Below are 12959 nucleotides of genomic sequence, written 5' to 3'. Positions count from 1 at the left end.
CCGTTCTGCTCATGAGATGCTGGAAGTAGAAAGCGCTAATAAAAGTGAAGTAAACTGCCATAATATAGATGATGAAGCACTGAGCTTAAAACGTGAGGGAGAGGCGCTTAGCATAGCGCGAAATGACGATGCACTTAGAATAGCACGAGATGAATAAATGCTTAGATTAGTGCGATGTAATGAGTCTCAAGGAGAAACATAAGAAGGTGAGCCGGCTAGCTGAGAACGTGTCAGATGCACCATTGCGTTAGAAGCGCACACGTGTAAAAATGACCGCGAGGAAAAGCTAGTTGTGTCGCCTGCAGTTTTGGCATTTAATGCCAAAGTTACCATACTTCCTAGTACTAGTGGCAAGGCTGTGAGCGTTCCGTGCCGCCACGACATAAAAAGGCGCTGGCGAATACGTAGGGGGAACGCGAAAGGTTAAAGTTGCCTCGAGCGGAGGCTGGAGAAAGTGCGTTAGAAGTGAAAAGTTGAGGCAGGCTCCGGAAGTTCTCAAGTTCCAGGAATCGTGGTAGAAGGCGAAATAGTTGACCATGGCGAGTTCCACCTAATCGCGCGTATAGGTGAACTACTTACTCTTCTTTTAGCGTTCAGATGAGGTAGTGTGCATTTTCTTTGTAAGGGGCACTCAACGCGGCTAAAATTTTTATTTTGAGATGAACCAAAGTACCGTTAGAAGAGTAGATACTACGTCGTTATTCATAAAAACTAGGGGAAATGTTTTTTTGTTATTTTGTTTAGAGCAATTTATTCTCACAGACAGTGAACATTAATTATGATTCAACAGAACAGTGCGACAGAACACAACAACCACATACACACCAAAAGTTGTTACAAAACCATATGTGAACAGTAAACGGAACACCACATACACAACTTACCCAACTACACAGGAATTGTTACAGTAACAATGATTACATATGCACAATACATGGTAAACTAAGAACACACAAATGAAATGTAGAGATCAATATGTCAGATATTTACATAGTATTTACAAGGTATTTGTATCAGTACTAAGCAAAGATTAACCTACCAATACCAGGCAGGCCTGAAAACAAGCCTTACAGGTCTCTCACAGATGAACACAAAACGGCAGGACCAGTGTCGAAGGAATTCCTCCTCACCCAGAAAGAAGAGTTCCTCCGACAACACAGATAGTATTTCTTTGAACAGTCGCTCCAAAATCGGGAAGAGAGCACGGCGGCGACGACCTGCTGCAACAGCTTCACAATGGTTACGCCAAAGACAGTAGGCACCAGCAACAATAAGAAGGCAAGCAAAGCGGCCTCGAGAACAACGTCCAGAAGAAACAAAGCGGTTTACTCCGAGGCCACGAAATCCTGCATGCACAGCCCTCCATAAAACACGAGCAATGACACATTGCCTTAACACATGCTGATTTGTTTCCCGTAGGGAGCAGTTTGGACATGTTGATGACTGGACCATTCTCCATCTTTCTAGGTGGTCAAGGGTAGGAAAAACGCCCAACCCAAGCCGCCACATGAAGTCCCGGAGGTGGCCAGGTAGAAATTATGCTGTCCGTGTGCTCCAAGACACACGACTAGAGCGGGTGCGGCGTATCGGAGGAACTAACGGGAGCAACAACGCGGCTGTTGTGTCAACGATAGAATTGTCTAACACATCTAAATCAGGGCAGGTCGATTGGATATGACAAAAAACGCGACAGCTGTTGCATAAAACGAAGGAAGTACTAATGATTGTGGGTCCTGATTAAGGCGCACACTAGGCAATAAATACCGAAGGTGAGTGCCTAGGCAATAATATGCCAGAGTGCGCGCGGGGGATTCCTCTCCTTGTACGAGGCGCAACAGGAAGCGCAGGGCGAATTGCCGGCAGCGTATTGATACCGAAGGGAATACAAAACCTCCCTGGGAACGCTGCTGTCCTAACGCCGCACGAGAAACCAACTCAGTGCCGCCATACCAAAAGAAGGAACACAAGGCAGACTGCAGTGACCTCACGATGCGTAAAGGCGGCTGTTCCACGTGAGAAACGTACCAAATGCGACCGCACAACACAGTCTGCGCAAGGTACCTCCGCTGAAGAAGTGGGAAGTCGAATTCCTGGGCGTTCTCAATTTCTTTTTTTACTTCATCGAGGGCATTTGACCAAACGGAGTTACAAATGCCGTAGTGGTTGTATAGAATTTCTAAAATGCGAAGAGACGCAGCCGGCTGAAGAAGAGATGTGGACCTAAGTGTGGAGTTGGGATAGCCGATGAACAAATACCGGGATATAGAGAGGTTTAGCGCGGCACTTGAAATGTCCCCATACTGGAAGAATAAACGCAGGCTATGAGAAAGACTATCTTCATCTGAAAGGTACAGGGTTATGTCATCAGCAAAAGCTGTGACTTTTACGGTACTGCTGCCGGGAAGCGCAAGACTCCGGACATGCGAATCTGCTTCTAGAGCACACAAAAATAGCTCAAGGCTGAGGACAAATAGAACAGGAGACAAGGGGCATCCTTGACGGACCCCACTTGTAATAGAAAAGGCAGCACTCTCCCAACCATCTGGAACTAGTGCGCTTTTTATACCAGAGTAGGTATGTCTAATTATTTCGACAAAAGTACCAGGAAAACCAAGGGCTGTGAGCACTTTAAAGATATACGTGTGCTCTAGTTGGTCAAATGTTTTCTCTTGGTCTAAAGACACAAGGAGACCACGCGCAGATCATGACAGAGTATAGGCTATGATATCCCGGGTGGTAAAGGACAAACTGTGTATTTTCCCTCCAGGCATAGATAAAGCCTGGTGATGACCCACCAGGGTGTTCAACAGAGCCTTCAAACGTTGAACGATCACCGTCGCGAATATCTTATAGTCAACGTTAAGAAGCGTGATAGGTCTCCAATCTTCAGGATTAACAGAAGAAGCATCACCTTTTAGAATAAGCACAATGCGTCCATCTCGAAAACTTGATGGAAAGACACCATCCCCGAAACATCGCCGGATAACCGCGGTTAATGCAGTACCATGCTCATTCCAAGACGATAAGTAAAATTCAACTAGAAAACCGTCTGGCCCAGGAGCTGTCCCCCGTTTCATAGATTGTAGTACTGCCTTTACCTCTTCAACTAATGGAGGGACGTGCAGAGAATCAGCAGCTTGTCGAGGAACGCGAGGCAAACCTCTAAGCATAGGTGGTATTATATCACAGTTTGTCCGCATGGCCGAACATGACATCTCTTCAAAATGCGCCAAAAAGAGAGATCGATCACTCTTAGGAAGCGGCTGTGTAGGTGGTGTCTGCATGTTCGTAAAAACAGGTGATTGTGACTGCCCAAAACACGATTGCCTTGCTTAGCGTAGCACCTCGGGGTGGGCACAAGGGTTGTGCCTGCAACGTCATGCAGCCGCCGCCAGAGACGAGGTGGCAATCAAACGCTGGAAGCGTTCACGTAATTCATGTTGCCAAGCTCGCATCAAAGGAGACGGCGTTTCAGCGCGCAATGCAATGCGTAACTTCGCTGCAGTATCGGCCAGCTCCTCAGAAACGCGACGTCAAAGGGAACGCCCTTCAACTGAGCAGTGCAGGCGCCACTGCGTTTTAAGCGCATTCCAATCAAATAAATCAGACGCAGCGAGTGACACGCGTATTGCACGGGACAAATTTGAGCGAGAGCGCGCGTCCTGGAGGACACCAACATCAAGACGTCATGGTTTCTCCGAAAAAGAAAATGGAATTTTTAGTTTTAATAGAATCGGACGATGGTCAGAGATGTACACAGGCGAAGGTGGGATGGGCGGAACACGTAAGTCGGTGGCAAACGTCTCTAAAGCATGTGGAATATAAGCCCAGTCGAGTCTGCTGGAGGAGTGTCCGCGGCGCCATGTCCAAACAAAAGTATTCCCGTGTATGACATTATGCGCATCCAGCACTGAAAAAAGTCTGGACAAGGCGTCGCAGCTCACGTGAATTCCAAGCAGACCGACCCCAGCCAGGACCTTGTACATCGCATCGCGTATTTAGCACACAGTTAAAGTCTCCAATTAGAATTACATGACGACCGTCTAGGAAAAAACATCCAAATTTCGAAAAAAATTATTAGACTGTCCGGTTTGTGCAGGCGCATACACACATAGTATCCTCATTCGAAAAGAAAAGTAGGTACAATCTAGAGCAATAATTCTGCCGACGCCGTCATAAACAACGTACGTGGTGACCACTCAATAAAGCCCGATTAAATATAATGATGCCTACTCCCGTAAAACGAGTTGTAGCGAAAGAAAAATAGCAATCTAAGTTAAACTTTTGTTTAAAAGCTCTAACGTCGGATAGTTAACAGAAATTAGTTTCCTGCAGGCATAAAACATCACAATTTGCAGCACGAGCTATACTAATCACCTCGGCCTGCTTTACTGGACTGCAAAACCTTTTACGTTGAAGGAAGTAATATTCAATGCTGTAGCCACCGTAAACAGCAAAGACAAATTTGGATACAAGACTCACAGTTCTGACAGACGCGAGAGCGGGTGCCCCGCAAGCAGCTCAATCACTTCTTACGACCAGGCGACCCATCGGAAGCGCGGGGCTTCCGGGGCCGCATCGAAGTCCGCAGGGGACTTCTGTCTCTGCTGGGGGCCTCCGAGTCGCTGCTGGATATTCGGTGGCGCTTGGTGCCGAGGCTCTTGAGTGAAGATGGCACAAGTTTGTCAAAACTGTCCCGACTGATCTCGCTTGAAGTGCTGTCGGTGTCTATCTGCAGGGCCGTGTCGCTCCTAGTACTGCTCGTGTCCTCGTTGATGGAAACCTCGTCACCTAGGGACAAAGTCTCTTCAAAGATAGGAGGACTAACAGACTACTGGGCAGCCATGGGGTGAGCAACAGATATCACGTCAGCATCTGCGACGCGTTCGCCGAGTGGCGCCTCCTCTGGTTAGAGCTCGACCTGTGGTTCTATGGGAACCACCACTGGTCGCGGGCCGCTAGATGAATCATCCGCACCTTGAGGGGCTGCCTTGTCGGGGCTGGCTGGAGACGCTGTGGGCGTTTGGTGTGGCGTCTGGTGTGGCATTGTGATGCACCCAACTTCGTCTTGGCAAATATCCGGGCCTAGCGTCAATGATACGACGTCCTTATTCTTGCCTGATTGAAGCGGTGGGTAAATCTTGGAGGCCGCCTCGGAATACGACGGCCTGATGGTGCAGGCGACGGTGGCATGCGGGTCACCACACCGGTGACACGGCAGCGAGCAGCCCTTCCCGTCGTGGCTGTAAACGCCGCACCTTCCACAAAACGGAGCTGTGCAATTCATGCGGAAGTTCCCGCTGTCTCCACATCGACGGCACACTCGCTGGATCCCTTTAGAGTCACAGGTCACTCGATGGCCAGCGATCTTGATGTAGTTGGGCACAGGCGACGATGTCTTCATTTCCATCCGGACGAATCGCGTCCCAATGGTCATGGGTGGGCGCGATCCCATGAGTTCTCTGCTGATGTGCAGCACCTTCTCATAGAGAGACAATGCCTGCGTGAGGAGCTCGCAGGGGACGCGGCACGGCAGGAACATAACGGTGACTTGAGTGACTTGGGGTCCCAAGGGTACGACAGCAACGCGCTCTCCTTTGGTGATGAGGTGGGACGCGTCGACGATTTGAGCCAGAGCGGCTTCACTGTTAACAGTGACTTGGTAATTCGGGCCTCCAAAGTGCTGTACACAGTACTTTGGAGGCTTCGATTCCTACTATTGAAGACGTCGCGTCAACGACATTTTCAGGACAAGTCCCCTCGGGGACGACTACGTCGAAGGCTGGCGCCTTCTTTGGGGGCTGGCTTGCCATTACGAACGTCCGCCAGCCCAGGGACGCCCTGAGACGCTAACGACGACAACGAGGGAACACAAGCACAGGGCGAAGCTCTTTATAGCAGCACCCGTTCGTCTTTCATTTTTACTATTAATACAAGAGCGGTTGCTTTTTAGGGTAAAGTATGGAGATTACCCAGAGGCTCAAAAAGCAGTAGGCCGTTGGCATTGATTGCGTTTCTGTCAACTAATTTGTTTGAATCCCACCACGCTTAGTCGCGGTACTTTTTATCGATTGGCATTACAAAGCTCAGTTTTAATTCAGCTTTGATACCTCAACGCGAGCTTGTGTGTCAGTCTTTACGTGCCGCTACGAAGAACCGAGCTTGTCTAAAGCATGTGAACCATGTCAGCTGCTGTGCTTCACCGACGTCTGGCTGCGCAGCTTCCTGTGTGAAAATTCAACGCCGGCAAATCACTTGGAGACTGCCTGGGAGCCGGAATAATCATGCGGAATGTGGGCGTGCTCGCCAATGAGTGGAAATATGCTGCTTTGCATTCAAACCTGGCCCATTTCCTTCGTAAGCGCGACAGTTTTTGTCATTTCACAAGGCTTTTCTACTTGTACAGCTAATGAGATACACACCTCTGGAACGTTTCTGATTGCTTACCTCGTTGTCACATTCACTGAGTATATAATCACTTCTAAACTTTGTAGCACAGCTCAAAATGAGTCTGCTGCAATATATGCTCGAATTCGTAGTACATATACGCATTTGTGCATTTTTTGCACATTTACAATCAAGCATATTGCATTTGAATGAACCATATAGTCCACCCAGTTGGGCAATTACATAGCTTTGTTTTTTGGAAAACATCACTCAAACAAATTCATTGGAATGCCATTCAAACTAAGAATTCATAAAAATAGCAATGTTATGCGTAGGCTACCTTTTTATACGCAACTTTCTGATATACATTATCTTTAGTGATGCATCACAAATACGTTCACGTTTCTACCAGAGTAACCAGGACCAGTTTTTGCTTTTCCATTCCAACCGCGGCCTCCAATGAACTGCTCATATTGATGTACGTTGGATGCTTCATCGCTGACCCTACCTCAAGTCAGCCGAGAATGAGTCATCACTGAAAGCAAGCTTATAGGCCAAAATTTTCTCAAGGTATGGTCGAAGTCACTTCATTCAATGAACCTATTTTTGTTTAGCGATTTCTGCCTTACCCTCCTCATGACACCACTTTTTTTCTTCTCAGAAAACCAGACAAAAGAAAGACCATTGATTACCAAGCTACTCACCTCTAGTCGTAAGGAGCTCAACAGTAGCCATAGTGACAACCCCATGTGCTACCCGTTTACAAGAGGGACAAACGGAATCCTATACAGAAAATCAGTGATAGTGTATCGTATGGTAAAGGTGTACGAAAGGGGGGTGTACATGTTGTTTTTTTGCGTTATGAATTACTCAGTTTACAGTAAATGTACAGGCTTAAACTTTTTTGGACAGTGCATTTGATGGAGCGCAAATAGTGTGTTTCACTCTACGCGTCCAACTTTACATGAAGTATCACAAAAAACTTGGTAACAAATGAGCCGCTACTAGTGAATATCTAGCGGCACTTTCTCTTCACATTCGGAATAGATTTCTGTGAATGTTAAGACTGTTGCAAGACAGTCGCAGGTACAGCTAAAGATGTGATTAAACAAAGTTACTGATACCACGTGCATGTTGGGAGTGACACTGTCAAAGTTCTAAAAGATATAACTGCGCAAGAACTCATCCCTTTATTAAGCGAGACATGTCTTGCAGAAATAGACACCGTGGAGCCGAACTATGAGAGTGAAATGATTAATGAACTGAACACGGAAAGCAGATGAGTAGGTTTGAAAATTAATACGCACAAAACTAAAGTAATGTGCAACATTTTGGCAGAAAACAGTGCTTGGCGGTAGGCAGACAGACGATGGAAGTTGTAAAGCAATATGTCTACTGAGGGCGGGTAGTAACCGCGGAGTCGAATCGCGAGAGTGAAATAACTAGAAAAATAAGGACTTGATGGATCACAATCAACAAGCATTCTCAAATAATGTGTGTTAATCAGCCAGTAACCCTGAAAAGGAAGGAATAGAACAGCTGAATCTAGCTGGTACTTACCTACGCAGCAGAGACCTGGAGGCCTACACAGAGGGTAGACCTTTCATTGAGGGCGACGCAGCAAGCGATCGAAAGGAAAATGATAGGTGTAACTTTAGGGGACAAAAAGAGATCAGAGTGGGTGAGGGAACCAACCGGGGTTAAGGATATCATAGTTGAAATCAAGAAAAAAATGAAATTCGGCGGGGCACATAGCCCGTAGACAGAATAAGCGCTGGTAATTACGGGTTACCGACTGGATCTCCAGCGAAGGCAAACACACGAAGAGGAGACAAAAAGTTAGGTAGGCCGATAGGAGGAGTCTTTGCTCTGCAGTGGGTGTAGTCAGGATGGTGATGTTGATAAAGTTAAAGCAGTGTCAAGAGAGCACCTAGACGTAGGCGGCTAGAGCACGTAAATAATTTATTCATAATTTATTTGAGACAACCAGTATTCATAGTTGCCTAGTGTATAGTCGGAAAGGCAAAGAAGGCCTGACAAAGCGCCGTTCCTTATCTACACGCATAAATAAGTTGGTATAAAAAGTAAAACGAAAATGATTGTACATAGTAGAATCCAAACATTAGAAATCTTTTTAAGACAGCAAGTCAATATACTAAAGATTGTGTACATATACGTGATTATCACATAACTAATAATGAGAAACTCTTATGGACAGCTATGGCCACCAAAACAAACAGAATACAGGCATCTGCCGCATACAGAAGTTACACTATATAGTAAAAGATATCGAAAGTGGTATGAAAGAGTGAGTTTTTAGTGTGAATTTGAGTACCTTTGTGCTGAGGACATAACTGAAAGAACTTTTTTCAATTATTGCCATCGTGGTGGAGTGCTCATTAGGAAGTGAGGAATTAGGTAAGTTAGTTTTTGTAGGCTTTGGTTAGTGCGAAGCGTATCTGTCTTGAAGCGAGGTGTCGTAAATTATGGCGGTGGTCCCGCTCGTAAAACTTCCTTAAAAATTCAGTTCGGTTAGAGTTACCTTCATGATCACGGTTAGTGCGAAGCGTATCTGTCTTGAAACTGAGGTGTCGTAAATTATGGCGGTGGTCCCGCTCGTAAAATTTCCTTAAAAATTCAGTTCGGTTAGATATACCTTCACGCTATATGAGCATTGGTAATTTTTATATCGAAATATATCGGAATAATTTATATCGAAGAAAAGACGACGACGAAGTGTATTTCTGCCGAACGCTGCCTATTTCGTTTGGTGTTTTTTGTGTGAATTTACAATTTATCCGAGGATCATCGCTCTCCTGCGGGCAGCGATGGATCCAGACCCCACCGTAATTAATCCGGACTTCGCGTCACCTTCGACGTCAACCTCAAGGAAGCGCAACAGCCGGGAGGACGACAGCACCAGTGACAGAACTGAACTACACACGGTCAGTAGTGAAGACAGCGACGACGATTTCTTCCCTGCAGTGAAGCGTAAAGCTAAAAGGAGAATGGGCGGCGCGTCTTCGCCAGCTAGCGTCTCTACTGTAAAGGCGGCATGGAGTTCTGAACGCCATACCATGCTTTTTTGTTCCTGTCGACTATTCGATCAACCTGAAGAACATGAACAGGCAAGTGATATCAGCGCGTCTCGAAGCTATCGTGCCTAATGAGGTAAAGAAAATTAGACTCAACTCAGGGGAGAATATCTTGGCCATAGACGTTGAGCACCCGGCTGCGCTACATACCATGCGAACTGTCACGGAGCTTGGAGGCATCTCTCTCAGAACTTACATTCCGCAGGATAGTGACACGACGACTGGCGTCATTTATGACGTTGATGTTTCCATACCGAACGCAGACCTTCCTGTTCTGATAAAGCCAGCTACTGGGGCAACGAACATATTGTAAATATGCCGACTTGGCAAATCCCGTTGCATCAAGGTGACCTTCAGAGGTTATTGCATCCCATCACATGTAAAGGTTGGTCATTTTCGTCACGTTGTCCGACCATACATCCCAAGAGCACTACCGTGCCACAACTGTCTAAAACTGGGTCATGTTAGTGCAGTGTGCAACAACAAACAAGCATGCCCACGTTGTGCCGGACCCCACAAAGCAGAGGCTTGCCAAGCAACTCTCCTAAAATGAAGCAACTGCAACGGGAACCATGAGACCTCGTCCAAAGACTGCCCAGTACTGAAGAAAGAGAAGAGCATTCTGAGACAAATTCTTAAAGACGGATCTTCACGAAAGGAAGCGGTAACGGTTGTTCAACGACGGCGTTCCCGTCGACGGCGGTGCTCGAAGAAAAGAAAAAGCAGTCCTGTGCCGAAGGTGCCTTCACTTATCCCGCCACCGCCACCGCCGCTACGACCACAGAGACCCCCACCACCCCCGCCACTTGGTGGGGTACGTCCAGAGATTGATTGATTGATTTGCGGGGTTGAACGTCCCAAAACCATCATATGATTATGAGAGACGCCGTAGTGGAGGGCTCCGGAAATTTTGACCACCTGGGGTTCTTTAACATGCACCCAAATCTGAGTACACGGGCCTACAACATTTCCGCCTCCATCGAAAATGCAGCCTCCACAGCCTGGATTTGATCCCGCGACCTGCGGGTCAGCTGCCGAGTACCTTAGCCACTAGACCACTGTGGCGGGGTGGGTACGTCCAGAGGTGCCGGAAGACTCTGTGACACAACAGAGCTGGCCTGACTGTCTCGCTTTACCGCGGGTACACGTGTCTACGGAACCACAATATCGACAGTCAAAAACGAATATGCCCCCCGCCGGCAGTCTGTCCGCCCAAGAGGTACAAGTTTTTTCTGTATTGAGGTCGTTCATGAGTGTTATTCGCACTCTATTGGATAGTCTACAGATACCTGCCGCTAAATGCGCGCTGCAAACCTTGAACACACTAGAACCAGTTCTTGCCGGACTTCAGTAACAAGATGGTGCACCATAGACTACATCAGCCTTTCCGAGAAAAAGCCAAGCGTGCTTCCATAAATCAGTGGAACGCAAGAGGTCTACAGTCAAGAATCATTTTCGAAAATAAGTTTCCCATTATCATCATTTGTGAACCGCATTTTTCAAAAATACCTCGACTGTCCGGCTATGAATCGTTCGTTTCTTCATCGTGCATTGAGCAAAGTCAAGTTGCTGTGTACATCCGTAAAGAACTCACTTACGTTCTCCAAAGAGTAGAGTCTCACAATGGAAATCACTACGTGTGTCTATAAGTTAAAAAGAAGAAGTTGTCGTTAACGCTGATAGTCGCATATATAGCGCCATCTCGTCGGCTAGACCAACAGATATTAAATGGTATATTTGCAATGCCTCCAGCACCTTCGATATTGACGGGTGACTTCAACGCCCATCATTAATTGTGGCGAAGCATCAGGACAAATCGAAAAGGCACGAACCTAGTTGATCTCGCATCAGAGCACGGGCTTCAGGTGCTGAACGACGGCAGCCCTACTTATCTCCGAGGAGTAACTTACAGCAGTTGCCTGGACTTGAAATTCGTGTCGCATAGCATTGTCATGAAAGTCCAATGGTTCACAGATATTGAAACACATGGCAGCGATAATATCCCCACGCACGTGACAGTCAGATGTCTGAACGATTCTCCTTCCCCTGGACATTCAAGGCTTATTGACTGGGAAGAGTTTCAGATATCAGTGGAGAGCAAGGACATGCACGAACCGCCGGAATCCATTGAAGAATTAATTAGTTGAGCAATGGAGACTTTCACGAAGATATGCTCAAAAGAATTGAGACGCACGACACTCGACCAAGAGTTAGAACAACTTCGAGCAGTCCGCCGACGGGCCGAAAGAGGATACAGACGAACGAAATCTCTCTGACCTCATAGAATCCAGACGCAATCAGAAAAAAATCCAGCGTCAAATGCACAAACTTCATGAACAACGGTGGAAGAATTTTTGTGACTCACTAGACCCTCGAAAACCTTTGTCTTCTGTATGGAGGACTCTTCGAGGTATTCACTCGCATCCACAACAGCGTCATCCCTTCGCCGCTCTGGCGCTACTATAACGTCGCTCACAGCTTGATGTTTCTGGGGAATTTTGTGCAAAGATCGCCGGCGACATCTCTTTACCAATCGATCTATTGCCACAGGGTGTACCAGTCGCACGAGATCAGCAAATGGAGGTTGCATTCACCATGGAAGAACTTCATGCGGCATTGAGCACATGCAGACGCTCATCGTCCCCAGGTCCGGATGAAGTGACCTATACTGCCCCACGTCACCTAGGCCCGAAGGCACAGCGCTGTCTCCTGGACATTTTCAATAAGTCTTGGCATGATGGAATGGTGCCTGATGAGTGCAAGCGTAGTCGCGTGGTGCCTTTGCTAAAACCCGCAAAGTCTCCATTCGATTTGGCATCATACCGGCCTATAGCACTAGCAAGCTGCGTTGTCAAGGTCATGGAGAGGATGCTGCTTACACGCGTGGAATGGTACCTGGAACATTATAACATCTATCCTGATGCTATGGCTGGTTTTCGACGAGGTAGGTCCTCAGTTGTTAGCGATATTCACTTAGTGACCTCTGTTCAGCATCAGAAAGCTCAGAAGCGGCTGTCGGTAGCTCTGTTCTTAGACGTGAAGGGTGCCTATGACAACGTGACCCACGAGGCTTTTCTCATTGCTCTTGAAGCAGCTGAACTTGGAGGTCGTGTCTTTCGATGGGTAAGAAGCTACCTCACAAAGAGGTCAATGTTCGTTTTAACTGAAGATGGGTCTATGAATAAGTATTTCACAAGTCGTGGGGTGCCACAAGGTGGTGTTTTAGGTCCAACTCTTTTCAACCTGGTTCTCGTGGGGCTCACCGAAATGCTGCCACAGACGGCTTATATATCTCTCTACGCTGACGATATCTGCATTTTGCCGTCCGGCGTGACACGGCCTCAAGTGCGAGCAAGAATACAGAAAGCGGCAACAATGACATCGACAGACCTTCGCCATCAAGGTTTGACTATCGCCACAAAAAAATGCGCAGCGGTGGCGTTCACACGCAAACTGATGTCTTTCTACTCATTGTGC

Source organism: Rhipicephalus microplus, chromosome 7 (assembly GCF_043290135.1).
Source record: "Rhipicephalus microplus isolate Deutch F79 chromosome 7, USDA_Rmic, whole genome shotgun sequence".
Lineage (NCBI taxonomy): Eukaryota > Metazoa > Arthropoda > Arachnida > Ixodida > Ixodidae > Rhipicephalus > Rhipicephalus microplus.
Note: the sequence above shows the minus strand (reverse complement) of the source record.